The following is a 17,504-nucleotide window of genomic DNA, read 5'->3' on the forward strand; positions in this document are numbered from 1 at the left end:
TTTCCATATGGGTGGATAACCCAAAGCTGTGTTTCCTGTTCATAGGGCCCTTAGGTAAAGGATTGCATAGCAACAGAAAGCCAGTATAAGCCCTACTAGGGGAAGGGATACCACAAGCACATTTCCCTTTGTGAGGCTGATTACCTTTAGACATCTGGGTTTGTTGCTAGCATAAAGCTGCACAAAATCTTGAGAAAAATAATAATCCTTCATTATCCCTTTGTTCTGTGACTTCTACTTTGGTATTTATTCAATTCCCTTCCGGTTATTGATCACTCCACCGAACACTCAATATGAATAGTGTGAAGACCTGAGGCGTGGATTCAGTGAATGCTTTCAGGAGCTGTCTCATTAGTTATCGTTGATTATTTTAAACAGAAATAATAAAATCGAAGCTGTTCAGCAATTATGCAGTTACTGGTGACCAAGTCAAAGGGAGAAAGAAGGAAAAGAGCACAAATGTCTCTACATTCAGAAAAGTATTGTTTTGTGTTATGTGTATTTTAAGGTTTGTCTAAAACACTCAGTTTTAATAACTGTAGCTTACAGGTGGAAAACAATGATTAAAAATTGTTTTATGCAGCCATGGCATTTACTTTAAATCACATTTTTTAAATATCTGTATTTCTTCATTACAGCAAGTTTCTTGTGAGCATTTCAACTGATGCGGCCTTGTGAGTAAAGAAAATCCAGACCGATGCAGAATTTAACAAGAGCGATGCTCGCCTGGAAGAACTGCTTAGCGTTACAGCAGCCCTGTACATCAAGGGACAGCTCCTCTACGTGTGCAGAAGGTAAAGCATTTGCATTAATGCTGACACTCAGATACAGCCCTATGAAGGCCCATTTGGGGCTCACTTCTGCCTACATTTGGCATGGTAAGCCGGGTGACTGCCATTCCCTACGCTCTCCATTGTCGGCGTCAGTCTGAATTACTTACATATCCTGGTCAAGCGTTTTGACAATTATTTGTATTCCATGTCAGATGCTGATATTACATCTTCTGGTAGTTGCCCTTAGACCTTAACCCAATATTGTGCCAGCTTTGACTGCTTCCTCACGGGGAGGATTGGGAAAGTAAAGACAAGTCCAGAAAGCAAAACCTTTTGAAGATTGATTCGCTGAAGAAATACCCAAGTGCTCTGTTAAAAAAAGAAAAAGCGTGGTTGTTCTACAAGAAATGATGGCATTCCATCCAGTTAAGTCTTTGCTACCAAAGACTAACCTTCTCCTCGACTGACAGGGACTAGATCAGATAGATCTCAAGAAGTGTTGCCAGTCACGTTCCTCCACCCACAAGGCATCAAAGTCCAGAGAGGCGTTTGATACCAGGGCAGTTGCTGGGAGGCCAGTAGGAGTGCTGGAGACTTTCAGTGGCATGGAACAGTTCTGGTTTGTGTCTGAATGCGATGATGTCTACCAATACACTTGGAGTTGGTGCAGATAGTTTAGTGGGACTGACTGCTGCTTCAGGTGTGGTTTTGACGGAAAGCACTCCCAAGTTTGGGATGTGGTTTTTTCATCTTGCTGTTCTAGCTCAAGTGTTTGATTAAAGGCACGTATGTTAACGGAACGGTCGGCTAGCTAGTTGTGGCCATGCTGGCTGAGTTTTTCCAAAGAATCAGGCAAGCATCAAAAATAGAACAATGGCACAAGAGTAAACAGTGATATATAATACATCACTGCTATTTTGGGGCTGAAAATTCAGAATTCTAGTTGGAGATAGGAGACTTCAAAACAGGCTTACTATAAGAGTACTGCAAGCAAAAGACTGCAGTTTAAGGTAGTGCTTGAGAAATCTGTGTACATGTAGGTGATAGAAGATGACTGACTGATAGAAGACTGGGCTGAAACACGGCTGGTCCCAGACAGGCCTTAGGCAGGCATCCTCAGCCTGAGGAGGCAAAGGGAACCCATACCTTTTGTATTAAAATTAAGGTTTTGATGTCATTTTTGTACTTCTGCAATGAGCTTTACAAACTAGTGACTATTTTATACCCATCTCTATATTCCCAGTACTACCCAGCATATAACACTATTTTGAACTTGAAATTCTAAAGGGATAATTAGCTAACCACTGGCCTAAAGCATTAAGCTAGAAAGATGTTTATTCTGCAATATATTTAGAACTCTGTGAGTCTGTCTCTTATTTAAGAAATGGCCTAAGGCTTGGAATCCTAAAACTTATTAGTACTCTGTGAGACTTAGATTTTTACACACATAAATGGTTTTTGAAAGTAGGTTTCAGGTTCCTAATTTGCTTCACATGCTTTCAAAACGTTTACCCTTTGTGAGTATAAAATTGAAAAATGCCATGGCACATGGAGGCAGATAGCATATGGGTGATATTCTGGGTTTCTTTCTGATTCTTTTCAAGTGCTGTAGAAGGTAAAAATAAAATAAAACCCAGACAAATCTATTTATGTGTATTATGTTTTGTCTATTTTATGTGTACTGGATCTGTAATCCAAAACTGTGAATGAGACCTCTCAAGCCAAAACAACCTGTGTTTGAATATCAAAGTTTACTTGTCAAAGTAATGTTTTGGTTTGTTTTGTCTTGTTTTATTACTGACGTTTAAGGTAGCATCAACTCTGGACTACACAAGAATCAGCTAGGAGGTTAAACATTTTTTGCATTTTATGTTTTGCTTGAGTCCTGCCTGTCCATAATGATAATTTCTATAGTAACTGCTTTTAAAGTAAACAATTGATTAGTTCTGAAATTAGTCCTTGAAATTGCTTCTCTTTTTGCAGTTCAGGAGATCTTAATGCAAGCAGCCTTCTGCTGGCATGCAGAACAGCAAGGTTCAAGCTGTTGCTTTTCTATCTTCGTGTAAAGCAAAGTGTGCCTAGAAAATATTTATCCTACCAGGCTAGTGTATCTCTGGGCAAGAAAAGGAGTGAGAATCTCCTTGTCAAACTTCTTAAGATCTTGGATTCAGTGAAGGCAAGTAAGAAATTTCTCTGGTTTCTCAAAAAGGTCTCTAAAGCGGAAGAAAAACATTTTTCGCAGAGTTCAAATGATAGCTAGAAAAATTGTCTAAAAGCCCTCAATCATCTAAAATTATCTAAACCCCCAGAACCCTGTGAGGCCTCTGATTTTCAAAACAGAACCTTCCCTACCTTGTTTACTGTCTGCTATGCTACTTATCAGCTCACATTATTTGCCATTTTGTCTTGGCATCGGTGTGTTTCCTTTCAACAGCTGTATATTGTGGATCCCTGATCTTCTAGTTTAGGGCGAGGTTGGGATATAGTTTTTAAAAAGAGGAAAGATCAATCTTCTGTTATTTCAGTTTGACACAGTAGATGGAGCTAGAAGCTGGCAATCCTTCTTCATGTAAAACTAGTCAGAATTGAGGGCCATGAATGATAGATTCTTACTCTTCTCAACGTTCTGAAAATGAAATTTTACTAAAGCATTTGATTCTTAAATATATATGTCCTCAAAAGAATTTTTTTCCATTCAACAGTAAACATAAAGTGATTTTTTTGGTCATTTATTTGCAGCAGGCTAAACAGGGGGTTTCTTCTTGTGTGACATTCACGGTGCCCATGACTTTAGTGCAAGCTAATTACCAAGTTAGGTGCTGCCTTGAATACTGTGTGTTCCTGAATCAGTGTCCTTTTCAGTAAGCGTTTCATCTACTGCATGGGAGGAAAATTGCCAATGGGGTGAATTTTCATTTTGTCACCTATCATTCTCTTATGTTCTCATTCATGAACATGAATGCAGTTATATTTCCATGTGAGGAAGTACCACTAGCCAGTCCTGGAAGAGGGCTGCAATAAGTCAAAATACACATTTTCGTGTAGATGTCTGGTGAGCAAGCTTACGAGCATGTCGCAAGGTCAGTCTGGATCATTTCTTCTCATTCATGAACTTCAATGCACAGGCTAAGCCTAAAACATCTGATTTGTTTTCTCAAGTGTGTGGTTTTCAATTATACATAAGTTACTACTTTTCAATACTTAACATTATTTTCCAGAAGTCAGCCTGAACACAAATGCACAGTCTTACCTTCAGACGTCGCTACAGTCTCTCCATGTTCGGTAAAGCTCTTAAATGCGGCTTAACTTCAGTGAGGTTTAAAACGTCTGCTTCAGCCTACTTGCCTTCAGCAAAGCACTTTACCTCTAACCTTTATATACTCTTAATTCCAAATCTTGCGCATCTCTTTGTTAGCTAGTGACTATTGCTAGGCAGAAAAGCTGTTCATAATTTTTGGAATGCTATGCTTTATCAGTGTGACCTAGTATCTTAAAGAACTTTTTATGTTCTTTAAATAAATTTCAATTTTTTTTTTTTTAAATTTAAAAAATTGTCCTTATGAGGACGACGAAAACATTTTTTCAATAAAAGGACTTCCAAGAGTCTTACCCAAATACTTTTTCAGTAAGAACACCAAATAAATCACACCTCCTTATTAATTGACAAGTCAGTGAGACCCCAGTGAGTGCTGATCTCTTTGTCTTACACTTCATTATGGCAGTTTTCTAAGACTGTCACTGGAATACTAGATGTGGGTGTTTGTTTTGTGTGCTAGAATATTCTAAATAAGGTACATTACTTACCTATGTGCACTGTCAGTCCCAAGCAGATACATCTGAGTTTTGTTAAACAGATGACGTTAGAGGCAACTGCTTACTTAGTGACTGTTTTACTCTGAATTTTAATCTGTCATGGAATTATTTCCTGTCTTCTGCTCATTTCTTGACAGCATCTGTATGTGTTAAGAGAACTTGCAACTTCAGTACATCGCAGACAGATCCATGTACTGCTAGGTTTGCCTTTTATTTTCTTTTTGGATTCCAACAAATATGCATCCACTTTTCGTGGGCAGCTATTGCAAAACCAATACTTTTTTAGCATGAGATACTCGTGCTAATCAATGCAATGGTTTTACATTTTATGTGTTACAATTTGATTTGATTGATGGCAAGCTAGGGAGGACTCTATTCCAAACTATGCATGCTGCCTTTCGGCCTCCGGCAGTGACAGAGAGAGAGGTCCATGTCAGCCTCCTCGAGGCCTCACTCTTCCTCAGCTGCGTTCAGTAAAAGTGTTGCCAGAGTGTGGTCAGTAGCTTACCCGGCCCAGAATCAGCTTGAATGCAACGGATCAGATCCTTACAAGGAGCTGATTTGGGGAAATGTGTCTTTTTTGGATGCAGTTTTCATTCATAATGTGAAAAAGCTACTTGATTGTACCTGACTCAGCTGGAATAGGGAGCTGGAATTCAGAATAAGTATGTTATAAGGAAATCAGTTAGTGTGGTAGCAGTAACATTTTGTATGATGTCTCCTATAAAGCATTTGAGTTTAGGGGCATTCAGTATGACACTTAGCTACTAATAACTGTAGTCATTAGGTGACAACTTTGCCAATGAAATTGTTGTGACATCTGTACATTCAGAGAACTCTGAGCTTAAGAAAGCAGTCTGAGCCAAAATTGCGGGTCTTTAAAAAATTTTTAAAAAAGAAAATCTCACTTGCTGCCTGGAAGAAAGACAAGTTAAGAAATCAACAGACAACAACTTCATAGCTGAACCCTTCTACTTCTTCCCTCTCTTGTAACTGTATAAGTTATTTTTGTAGTTCAAATGGAATTAATTTTCCTTTTCTAACCAACACATGATCATTCCCTACAGTGTTTTAATAAAGTTCAATTTCAAATGGCTTAGCTGTAAAAGGAACTGTGATGATTTAGAGCTAAGGAAAAAATCAGATGCTCCCCTATACTGTGGTTTCTGTTCAGTGTTTGACAAATACCTTGTGCTGTGTGTATTCCCCAATGCCAAACAAGAGGAAGCTGAATGTTTTTGCTACCAGAGTGAATGCAGGAGCTTTATGGATACGAATACTGGTTTCACTACACGCTTTTCTGCTTCTGTCGTTTCAGATATCCCTTAATCCCTTAGTGACCACATTTTTAGCACATGGTGTGGTAACAGGGACATTAACTACTTGTGTGTTTGTGTGTGTGGTGTGTGTCATGCATGTTTACAGAAACGGATGGGCAAAGGGTGTGTGGTTTGTGAATTGCTGGCTCTGCAGACCTGTATAAAACAGTACAGGCAAAGCCAGTGGTTCCTAGCTCCAGCATCGCTCAGATAGAGTAAGAAGATTTACATTTCTTTAAAACTTTTCCCTAAGAAGAAAAATGGATAAAATCATGACATATTGGAAGGGTGTTTTATACTGAAGAATCGACATCTCTTCAAGGAGCCTTATTCTGCCAGGCTACTGTTGGGTATGGCTGGTGCTCCCTGCACAGCCCAGGAGCAGAATGCTAAAGGCCCTGCCAGCCCAGCAAGGAAAGGGAAATTGCACAGATGCACCATCTTTATATATTTGATTGACACATCATGCCCCAAATAGCATCATCTGACGCTTGTTGAATATAACTCTTTGAAGTCGCAAACATTTCTGCAAAGTTCTTCAGTGAAGAAACTATACAAAGTCCCAGCCTCCTGAGAGCACTGCCCTGCTCAGGCACCTGTGGGTTTCTCTGTCGGTACCATACAGATCTTTTCTGAACGGCAGTCCTAACTACAAATATTTGTGCTGTAGACCGATAAATCTCACAAAAGTTAAGGGAGGAGGCAGACGCAAAGAGATCTAGCAAAGTAGAGATGGTCGCACAGAACATGAATGGCAAAGCCAAGCATGGGACCTATCCCTTGCAAATGCTGCTTCTCTCTGGTTTTGTTGCTCTGTTTCTACCTTTGGCTGTTTGCTATAATAGGTAGCTCACAGGGTTAGTTCAGCAGCATCAGTCTGGTCTTTTCTGGCCACCTATAGTGTGCAATTACAGATTCAGTGGTTTTTACTTAGAGCAGCCTGAACCAAAGAGGGAAGAAAGTACAATTAATGGAAAGCAAACTCTTATCCTGGTATAACAGTATGGCCTGACTGCTGCAGTGCATGTCAAACTAGCACGAATAATTGATAGCTAGATGGTTTTAGAGGCTGCTGAGGCATTTTAGTGTTTTAGCATCTTTCACCAGTGCAACAAAGCATGGAGAAACACCTCTCAAGCTTTTTATCCTGGAATAGTCACTAAAGAAATGGAAGTAGTTTGTAGCAGTGATGTCTCTGATGAACTGAAAGAACAGCCTTTTCTTTGCCCACAGGAACATTATGTTTTTGTCAATGTTGAGGTCCACGGCTTCTCTGTGCAATAGAGTATTGTTAACAGTAGGTGTCATACTTCTCCCGCCTGAGGACTTCGAAAAGGCTTGCTGTGTGTTAACCAAGACTAACTCTTACCCAGTTGTAAGATACGATATCTCTTGGCAGTTTTCTAAATTAAACCCCTACCTTCCAAAACCAAGGCCTAATAAAAAGCCTTTTTCATGAAGAACAGCATCCCACTTGTAACGTATCCAATTGTGTAAAATAACTTGTTTCTGCGTTGTTCATGCACCTTTCGTGATAACCAGTGTCTCCGCTGGAGCTTAACCTTGCATCCATTGTTGACCTCAATGAGGCTGTATGCTGCACACACAATTAAGTGTACTTATAATTCTTGTCTTTGAAAATCCACTGGTATAAAGGCTTGCTTGCACAGACCTCATGGCAGGATAAAGATTTTAATTTTGACCTGACATGAATGAATCTGTGATTTTAGATGTTACTTTACTCAAAAAAAAGTTTGATTATTGCTTGATTTAAAAAAGTTTGATTATTGTTTGATTATTCAGCAGTTTCTCATCTTCTTTTCTCAGCTATCCAGGTCTCCTGTGCAGCTGGGGTAACTCAGCAGAGCACTTTGCAAAAGCACACAGTTTTATCTAACTCAGTTTCCAGTGAAGTCAGACGAGTTTTAGCACTGACTTCAACATGACTAGAATTAGGCTAATGCTGAATCTATTTCAAAATCCTACACTGAGGACCTAATAACCTTACTGAGTTGTCAAATAGCTACTTAGGCAATGTCAGTGCCCCATAGACAGGAGTCTCTGATTTGTCTCATTTAAATCTATCCTTGCCCAACTTAAAGTGTAGTTATATACTAAAAGGAGGAAGTGAGATCTTGATTTTCCTTTTGGAAGTGGAAGTAGATACATTACCTACTTGATAACCAGGAATCGAAATAGTCTTCTTTTTCTTTGGTGGGAGCGGGGGCAGAGAAAAATAAATGACACAGAAATTGCTTAGGAAGCCTAGTCTAAATTTCACCTTCTCCACACACTAATTTTTAGTTCCAAAGTTATGTTGTTCAGTATTGAATTTTATGACCAGCTTGATCATGAAGTTTTCTTTTTGTGGGTGGCAAGGTTAAATGACCTAAGTGCATGTCAGTGGAGTTTTTGTTTGTTGCCACATGGTACAATAACTGTGTGTTTTTTTCCAAAGAACAGAAAATTCAGTGCAAAGTTTCATGAATAAATGCCATGAGGACTGATAAAAATACGTGTTATCAGTAACACAGTGAAGGTTACTAGCCAAGGGCTTCTGCATTTGTTGTCCTAAAACCATGACAACTAGAAATCTTTTATAAGGTCTGGGTCTGTATGTCTTAAAAGAGCCATTCTTGAATTTCCGTAGAGATGGTATCTGAATTTGAGAGGCAGATCTGGTCACAGAACTGGTATCTTTTTGTTCTCTTGATTTTGTGCTTGGTTCAAGTGGTCCTATTTTTGATGGAAGGTCTGTTTACAGGGCATCTTCTTATTCACAGCTGACTATTGCAGGAAATCAGGAGCCTACCAAACCAGTTCAGTTTTGCGGGTATAATTGTCGCAGAAGTTTCTATTCATTCCGTTTGATGGGATAATCAGTGTAAGTCAAAACAGGGCCTGCAGGATCAGAAAGGTTGTTCTATTTTGTGTTAGTGGGAATGGCATTGAACATTATGAACTTAGACTTCCAAAACCGATGGAACCTGCACTTTCCATGTACAGAATTTTAACTGAAACCACACTTCCTCATGCACATCCAGTTTTGCTTATGTTGTGTTCCTTTTTATACAGATTTTCTGACAGAAATGAAGTCCACAAGGAACATGAGGCTTGGTCTTTTTGAGACATATTGCATATTTTCCAGTATAAGATCTCCAGGAATTATATTAATCATAATCATCTTTAGGGTCGCTATTTCAATCCTTTCCAAGTTTTCAGAAGTCAGATTGTTCCTTACGAATGGCAGGATAATTTCAACACTCAGATTTGCATTTACAACTTGGATGATGTGGAGTGGGAGTGGGCTTACGTGTCTGAGAGTGTCACTGGGACTAATACAATCTAATCTGCGCGTTCCTGTAAGTCTGAAGAGGAAAATAATAACCACTATAAAAGGCTAAGTCTGTCACAAATAGTCTCTGAGAAGAGACATGAAGGTCAGGCGTAGTAGCTGGACTCTGGCGTTCCTAGCCTGAGAAATGGGCATTTGTCCGGGTAGGTCACAGTTGAGTACTGGTTCTAGGGTAGTAGTGCTGTAGTTTGTTAATTTGTTTTCAATTTTTATTGGACATAGGTCAGGGTTAGCAGATTAAAAGATGTTTGTCATTTCAAAGGTTTGAATGTTTTAAACATTCGCTCTTTCTTGAACTGATTTGGTTGTAGATCACAGAACACCATCCCCAGGGACAATAAATGCATTCAGAAGGGTAATTTCCCATGGACTCGGTGCTGCCATAGCTCAGACTCCTGTTGGGAGTTTTACCGTTGTCTTCAGGAGGAGCAAAGATGTACTGGTTGTATTTCTGATCAAGTAACCGTTGTGACGTAAAGTAGACCTGGTCTACCTATTTATGGCACAGTTTTCACATAAAATGTCAATTAGTTGAATCCAAAATGGAAACATCAGAGTTCTGATGAACCTTCAAGAAATCCAGAGTTACGTTTCCTATAGAACTGTATTGGCTTTAACAAACCTGCGGGGAGGCAGGCCCCGTGCTTGTAGGATTTCTAGCTTTGGTGCACCCAGGCAAATGAGCCAAGAACGTCAGTGTTCTGGGATGCTAAAGCATCCGTCCCCAAGCTCTTACAGTGCTGCCAGCAGTGAGGCTACGGTGCCCAACCGTGCAGCAGGACCCTGGAGACGGTGAGACTTGTGTTCATGTCAGGGTCTCACCATTTTCAGGCTTCCTGTTCTCACACCAACAGCTGAGTCCCAGGTCTTGGCTCAGCACTAGGTTCTCTACTCTGCCAGTAGGAACTGTGAGAAATTTGGTTCAACACATAATTTGCACAGCTTCCAGCTTCCCTTCCCAGGGAGCTAGGAATCTGGCAGCCTTAGGCAACCCTGGCGTGGAAAATACTTAAGACACAGGAGGCAGTTATAACAAATAAATCAGGTAATATAACTAGCTATTTGTGAACAGGGATGGGGGTTTTCCCCCAGTGCCATAAGGGACACGGCAGGATTCCTCTCTTTCTAAACTGAGCATCTAGTTTTCATTGGACGACACGCGTCCTTCACTCCATGGCTATGTTGACTGCATCTGCACTGTCTTTAACGGAAGCCTCGAGCCTCTTTGCAGTGAGAATAGCTCAAGTGCCTGCATTGTAGGCACCTGAAGCTTGTTAAGATGAATCCCACTGCGTGTTTCCAGCACTCATCGTCATGGAGAAAAGTCAGAAACCTAAGTTCACTTAAAAGCACAGGAGCCAGATAAGGGCAATCCTGAATTCATTCTTATAATTTAATTTCATGAGTTATTTCTGAGACCTATAGATAAGATTATGAATATGCTTCATTGGCAATATTGAACCACTGTTGGTATTTGAATAAAAGGCTTTTGAACAGAAAGCAAATGTCAAGGACTGTCAGCATGGGGCTGGAGGGCAATATAGAGGAATGGCCTAGCGAGTATAGCCACTGGCTAATTGATCCAAAAGACAACACTAAAAGCTTCATGTGCAAAGAGTTTGTTAATATTTCTTTTCATGGCTTGAAAAGGATTCGCAGGTTAACATTCAAATTGAAAAAAACCCAAACACAACACAGCTATTCAGACTTTGCAAAGCCACATATCTGTCTGGTGCCTCTTTTAAAATTCCTTTGATGTGACTGTCTGAACCAATCTTTTCATTAGTTATCTAAGAGAACCACATGAACCATATGGATCTTTGCTAAGCTTAAGCAGATTTTTTTGGTCTTTGATGAAGTTTTTCTGGTTCTTGGAATATACTGAAGAACCTCTGTTTTAAAGTCAGGTCTTCCTGAAGACTTTCAAATTAGGTACCCCACATCACTTGTCTCCTTTGAAAGTCACAGTTTGCAAGCACTATTCTGAAGAAAAAACTCAACCAACCAACCAAAGCAAGCAACATTTCCTCAGTTTCATACTATTTTTAGTCACTTCCTTAACATTGGTAATCCCAGGTTTCCAGTATTAGATGCTCTATTGTGACAAATACAGGTACAGGAGAGCATACGAAGGAGAACGGCAACCAGAAGACAGACAGTGTTTTGTCACTGCTGCTGCAAATCGAATTTTCTTCTAAGAGATCATTACGTGCTGGTAATATCGTTGGGAGTTTGGTTCACATTTAAGGTAGTACTGGACCTGGAACTACAAGCCAGAGATCACCTAATAAATACGGTCTGTTTGAATGCTGCTTGAAAAGCTTTTAGCTGTTAAAAACAATTGATTTTTGCAGACAGAAAAGTACACATGCTTAGGTTTGACTAATTGAACTTTGCTTCTGAGGCTGCGACAAAAATGTTGAAACGTTTCACTATGTTTTTGGGTTTCACCTGTGGGGACAGAAAGCTTCACATGTAATTCATGGAGCCTCAGAATTCGTTATAGCTGAATAATATGCAGAAGTAGATTAAATTTTTCTATCAGTGAGTAAATGACAGTGCCAACTTTCAAAATTTCTTAACCTGCCTGCTTCAGAAGAGTGGAACAGGCTCGGTCCTAGCTGTACCCAGCTTGCTCGGCAGGCTGCAGAGCCCTGGACCCCATTTCTTCCTGTTCATCCTTACCTGCTGTGATGTCAGGAGGGGAGTCCTACCTCTATCCAGATACTGGCTTTGAGGAAATTGAAAACCAGGGTTCTTATAGGAGTGCTGAAAAGAGCAATATTTTTGAATGCAACTGTGATATAGAACTTTGTTCAGTATACATGGGACTGAAAGGATTCTTCCCTACGCGTTCGTCTGTCTCTCTTGGGCTATAAACATTCCTCCAGCAACAAGGAACTACGAATGGCTCTACAAACTTCTGTTCCCCTGTTAAGGTGGTGGTTCAGGCCCTGACTCTTACCTAAAGAAATTCCGAAGGCAGTAGGGGATATTTGAGGCGGGAAATGCCACTCCTGCTCCAGGGCTTCATTTAAAATTACTATCTTTCTATTTTTCAAAGGTGTGAGGGCTTTGCTTCAGGAATTGCTTACTCAGAAATGGAGGAAAGAATGGGAACAGGATCATTCTCTTTTTCTCCTTAATACTCAAACATTTACAAGTTGTCTTAAAATAATATCCTCGTAAGAAACAAACCAATGTAAAAAAATCCAGACACTGTAACAGAAAAACCAGCACAAAATCAGGGAACAATTACAGCAATAACACAGATCCTGTTTCTATGGAGATGGACATGAAAGAGAAAATATTTATCATCTCTGCAGTTTTTAGGCCAGAATGGGAAAACTATAAGTTTACAGTGAAACTAAATGAAAAATAGGACAAAGCAAGAGTGTCAGCACTGCTGAGGGCAAAGGCTGTGGGTGATGCAGTAACATCTGGGTGTATCAGCTGCAGAATTGGGAAGTCTGTGTAAAGTCTTATAAATTTTCCGGGAGTCCTACAGCCCCACTAGACATAAAGCAATTTTTTTCAGCTCTTAAGGTGTTTCACATTGGGAGCAAAGCCAATGGCTCCCAGAATTAGTTCATTTTCAACATGCTTTTCTTCTGATTTTAGCTCATACACCTGCTTATGCTTACAGAAAAGTTTGTAGCCATGTTTTTTTAGAAATCAGAGGTCGCAGATAAATGCCTTAAAGGAATTCAAAACAAAAGAACCTACAAACATTTCCTGCCATTCCTCAGAAGTTTTCAATATCTCTTTCATTGCTAAACCTGAAGCACTTCAAACTTAGGAAAGAAATATTAACAATCTCTTGCCAAACAAAAGCTTTGAGCTTCAGCTCCTGACTGAACTGTGCTCACTGAATGGTTCTTCTAGCTGCCAAAGACCATCAAGCTACAGTTGACTGCAGTTGTGCTTTTCCGGGCATGGTGCCACCAACAATTTCTTTGAGGTTGAATGCCATTTATTAGCTATCGGAAATGAAATAGCCACAACGGAGCCAGACTGGTGAAAAGGATGAACTGCAGAGACTCTTGGAGAGAATTTTCAGAGAACTTACAGCAGATCTGTTAGGATCATTAGAAATACATGGAGTAGCTCACTGCTGAACATAAGTATAAAAGTAGAACGGATTCAAGAACAGTTTATCAAACAGAAAAAAACACACAAAAATATATGAAAATTGGTGGGAAATGAAGCACAAAAATAAAAAAAAGAGTTTAAACAAAATCAGTGCTTCATGTGCTATCGGAAAAACACGCTAACGAGACATATATGATTCCTCATATATCAGCTATGCCAACTGTTTTTAAATGGCACCTTAATGAAGAATGCCAGCAGCCGCCGGGAATACGAGCTTCTGTGGAGATAGGACATCAGCAGGATACAAACCAGCAAAACTAGGTGGGTCATAAAATTCAGAAGAACACAGGCTGCAAAGCTCAGGCAGCAGCATGGAAATTGGAAAGTGAGTGCCAAAAAGTTTCTAGGTCACAAGTGAACGTACTGGATTCCAAAGGCCTCCGGAGAATTATGTAAGAGGAAGAAAAAAGCTCTCCACCGACAGTTGTATCATGAAACAAACATCAGTCACAACACCGCAACAATTTAAATTCCAGATAGAATGTCAAAGAAATTTATAAAAAATATTGAAGCGAAAGATTCTTTCTGATAACGATTTCATGAACTGAGTAATGCTGCACCTAGGATAATTCTTGCGTACATCCATTTTCTAATTAGACGTGCACTTCACTCATACCAAAACATGGCTCTGATGCTCAAAGGGACCTTAGAACTAGAAATGGATAAAATTATCAAGTCAGTACCTTATCTACTTTGTCAATTACCTACTTGTATTCACAGAAAAAAAGTAAAGTCACCGGGACATGGGAAAAATAGACTAATTCTGAGAAGGCACAGAACTTGCCAGCCCTCAAAAAACACTGAAGGCTCTGTATTTGGATGGGTTCAGGCAATTTAACGCATTATAGAAGAGTCAATATGAAACACCTACAGTCGGTAAGGTATTACCTCACAAGGCAAAACAAAACCGTTCTTGTACTTGCTGCCAAAGGATGATACTGGCAACTGTTACTTGATAAGGAAAACAGCTACATCGCCGCACTGTGGATTTCATGAGACAAACTGGTAGGGACGGTAGAATGCCCTAGAGATCAAATGTACAGGGTTTGAAAAGCAGGACAGGCAACAGGACTCAAACACTTCAGAGATTAATGTTGAAATGGAGACTATTTTGGATGTAAAGACAGCATAACAAGAAGCATAGCAAGGTATGAACTCGATCTCTTCTCTTTAATCAGTGTAAGCAGGGAAGATGGAAGGTGGTTTCTGGCTCATTGCTGCACCATATGTGATGTGCTTGCTGACTTACCTGCAGCTTGCTTTCAACAGGTAAAACCAACAGAGAAGATATTCCACATCTAAAAGATGTTATTACAGCATATCAAAGCCTTCATTAAAAAATATTTAACATGTTTTTTTCCTTGTCAGCCTAGCATATATAAACCCCCAGCATGACTAGAAGGTGGAAATGCAAAAGAGATGCCATTCATGAAGGAAAGAGTGCCCATCCTGAAATTCAGTAGTGTTCTGCAGTGTGAACAAGTAGATGCGAAGCATGTTGCCACTGAGATGGAGATTGGGACGCTGTTTCTAGAAATACGGCAACCAGGCTCTTCCCCATTAATCTTACTAATACCCACAGAAAAATACAGCGCAGCTAAAGTGTCTTGCAATCACCTGTGGGTGTAATAAGCTACACCAGCATAGTGGGGAAGGAGAGTCTTCAGAAACTACAATCAGAAGGCATTTTTATGAAGTACCCTGCACACCCCCAGAACACTGTTTTCTGATGTTCTTGGAATAGCAGAGCTAAAACTGAGATACTGTGAGATGCATATAGATGATTCCTCACACAGCAGTCCTGGGTCACAAAAGAAAAACAGCCAAAGCATGTGTTGTCTGAAGCCTAATATAATTAAAAGGCCAACAGCTTAGCAGAAAAATTCAGGCAGAAGACCATGCATGAATTGTTTCCAAACTGCGCGCTTGAAACTGTCTCACAAACAGATACCTGCTTCTTCAGGGAAGGCAGCACTGAATTCACTTTAATGAAGCTGTAAATCCTTATAGTCTCATAAAGGAGAAACAGTGATATTGACAATATAGGGCACTTTAAAAAGCAGGGTCATTCATGTGTGTGTGTGTGTCTTGAGATGGACTTTGGAAGGTGTAATGTCAAATTATGCAATCAGGTCATCAAATTCAAGGTTGACTTGGCGGTCTGGAAAACATACATCCACCATACCTAACAATAAATACACAAAACATTTTCATACGCATATGAAAACCATTTTTTTTAATATGCTTTTCAGCATAATTAAAAAAAAGAATTTCTGCTTTCTAGATGGACTTGATGATAGAGTGAGAGCGTGGAGGGGACAATGAGGTCTGCATTTACCCTGTCTGAGGTCTTTCTCCCTCACTTTCAGGTAAGCACTGAAATCTGCATGTTCTGGCCACTCTTGTCTTGTGTTCTGGATTTTGGCATGAAGTTCAGGTTTGCAAAACTATTTAAGTGTGGAGGATGCAGATTTGTGGTCTTGAATCTGTTCCAGCAGAGGACTACAGGAATAAGACAGTAAATTACAAATTGAGCTTATTGGACTTAGACGTTTGAATTATTTAGGCCCAGTGAGACTATGAATAGTCATTGTGGTTGATTTAAAAATGCTTATTTTAATGAGAGAAAACTCTGTAAAACTGCAGATGCGTGGCTGCTCACTCAAGATGAGTTGGTGCTCACCCATCAGAACTGAGGGTGTGCCCAGAAGATATGCCTTGCCATGGAATGCTGTTACCTGCACCTTAGCAGGACTCTGCCTTTTCTGCTACAGTGATCAAATACTTTCCATGTTTCTGTTTGCTCATCAGGTGGGCCTTCTTGCTCATTTTATATCTACAAGTCCATCTCTGTTCAAATAAAAGGCATATATCTGTCTGAAATGTTTGACTTGTTTTGCATGGGAGCCAACCATCAGTGATAAGAATAGCAAACAATGCACCAGAGCAGGAGAAGACTGGGATCAGACGCTGTCTCTAGAACTACAGAACATTTAGAAATATAACGATCATTACAGTTATTTAAAAAATGACCTACTGTCCAATGCTAAAAAACCTCAGCTAAGCCACATGTCTGTAGGCAGAGGACTGGAAATAGGAGATGGTGACACCTTTTTCAGCATTATCTCACTTCCACCTGCAGACAGGTGAGAGGTAGCATTCTTTTTGCTGGTTCCATCCACTTTGGCAGAAGGCTTTTATTCATTTAGAGGAAGAAGAAAAATTGCTAGCTGGCTGCCCTCCTTCATGTTACCATTAGATACATAAAAGCCAAAGCAAAACAAAGAACAAAACCACCTCCAAAAGAGAACTGCCGTTACTGGCAGTAGTTGTGGTCCTGGCACGTCAACGTCCCTAGGTTTGCTGTATCTCTCACGGTCTGTTCACACAAACAAAACTTTGGTCTTGAAAACAAAGAAGAAATGTCAGTAAATAAAATTGAGGGCCACAAAATTAGATGGTTATTAATATTCTTTGTTTTTTGAGAGATCACTTTGAAAATTACTTACTTTCCAAAAGCTCTCTGGCAGTTGTTCTTAGGGTGATATATCAAATTCGTTACTCAAAAGTCTCCTGCAATTTTGGTACATTTTGGTCCACCTGTGTGTAGCTTTTTGTAGGAACATTAATCCCAGTGACATATGAAGAGCTTTCCCTTCTGCTCGTGAATGCTTTCCACTCTCCTGCAATCTCCTTCAAGTGCAAGCCACCTGAACACAGAGGTGAATGGGTGGGGGTTTTGATAAAGGAGGTGTTACTGCAAAATTCATGTCTCAGAAATTCCTTAAGAGCTATGGCTCTGCCATGGCACCTCTTCGTCCTTATGAATTATGTTGCGTCCAGCATAAGAAAGTACAGAGCACAAAACAAAGCCTGGCTATGTGCAAACAGAAGTTGGTTAAATAGGTGTCCCTGAAAGTATTTCTCCAGTGGGAGTCTGAGAATGAAGTAATCCACTTTGTATCTACTCATTCACTTTGCACAGCATGGTACGATGGAACATTTAAAAATGACGCGTCCTGGAATTACTGTCCTTTGGTCCCCCACATGGGAAATAACACTAGTTACCGTCTGTAACTTCAGATGTAAACG

At 40.0% G+C, this 17,504-nt stretch overlaps 1 long non-coding RNA gene across 1 annotated transcript; it reads left to right on the plus strand.

Moving 5' to 3' along the window:
* The first annotated feature begins 643 nt into the window (after window positions 1-643).
* LOC147415642 (uncharacterized) lies at window positions 644-16,252 on the plus strand. The gene is made up of 3 exons (XR_015183472.1): window positions 644-794; window positions 15,697-15,781; window positions 16,059-16,252. It is a non-coding gene; the product is annotated as an uncharacterized LOC147415642 (long non-coding RNA).
* Window positions 16,253-17,504: the final 1,252 nt, after the last annotated feature.

This window comes from Leptosomus discolor, chromosome 4 (genome assembly GCF_034619465.1).
Source record: "Leptosomus discolor isolate bLepDis1 chromosome 4, bLepDis1.hap2, whole genome shotgun sequence".
Taxonomy (NCBI): domain Eukaryota; kingdom Metazoa; phylum Chordata; class Aves; order Leptosomiformes; family Leptosomidae; genus Leptosomus; species Leptosomus discolor.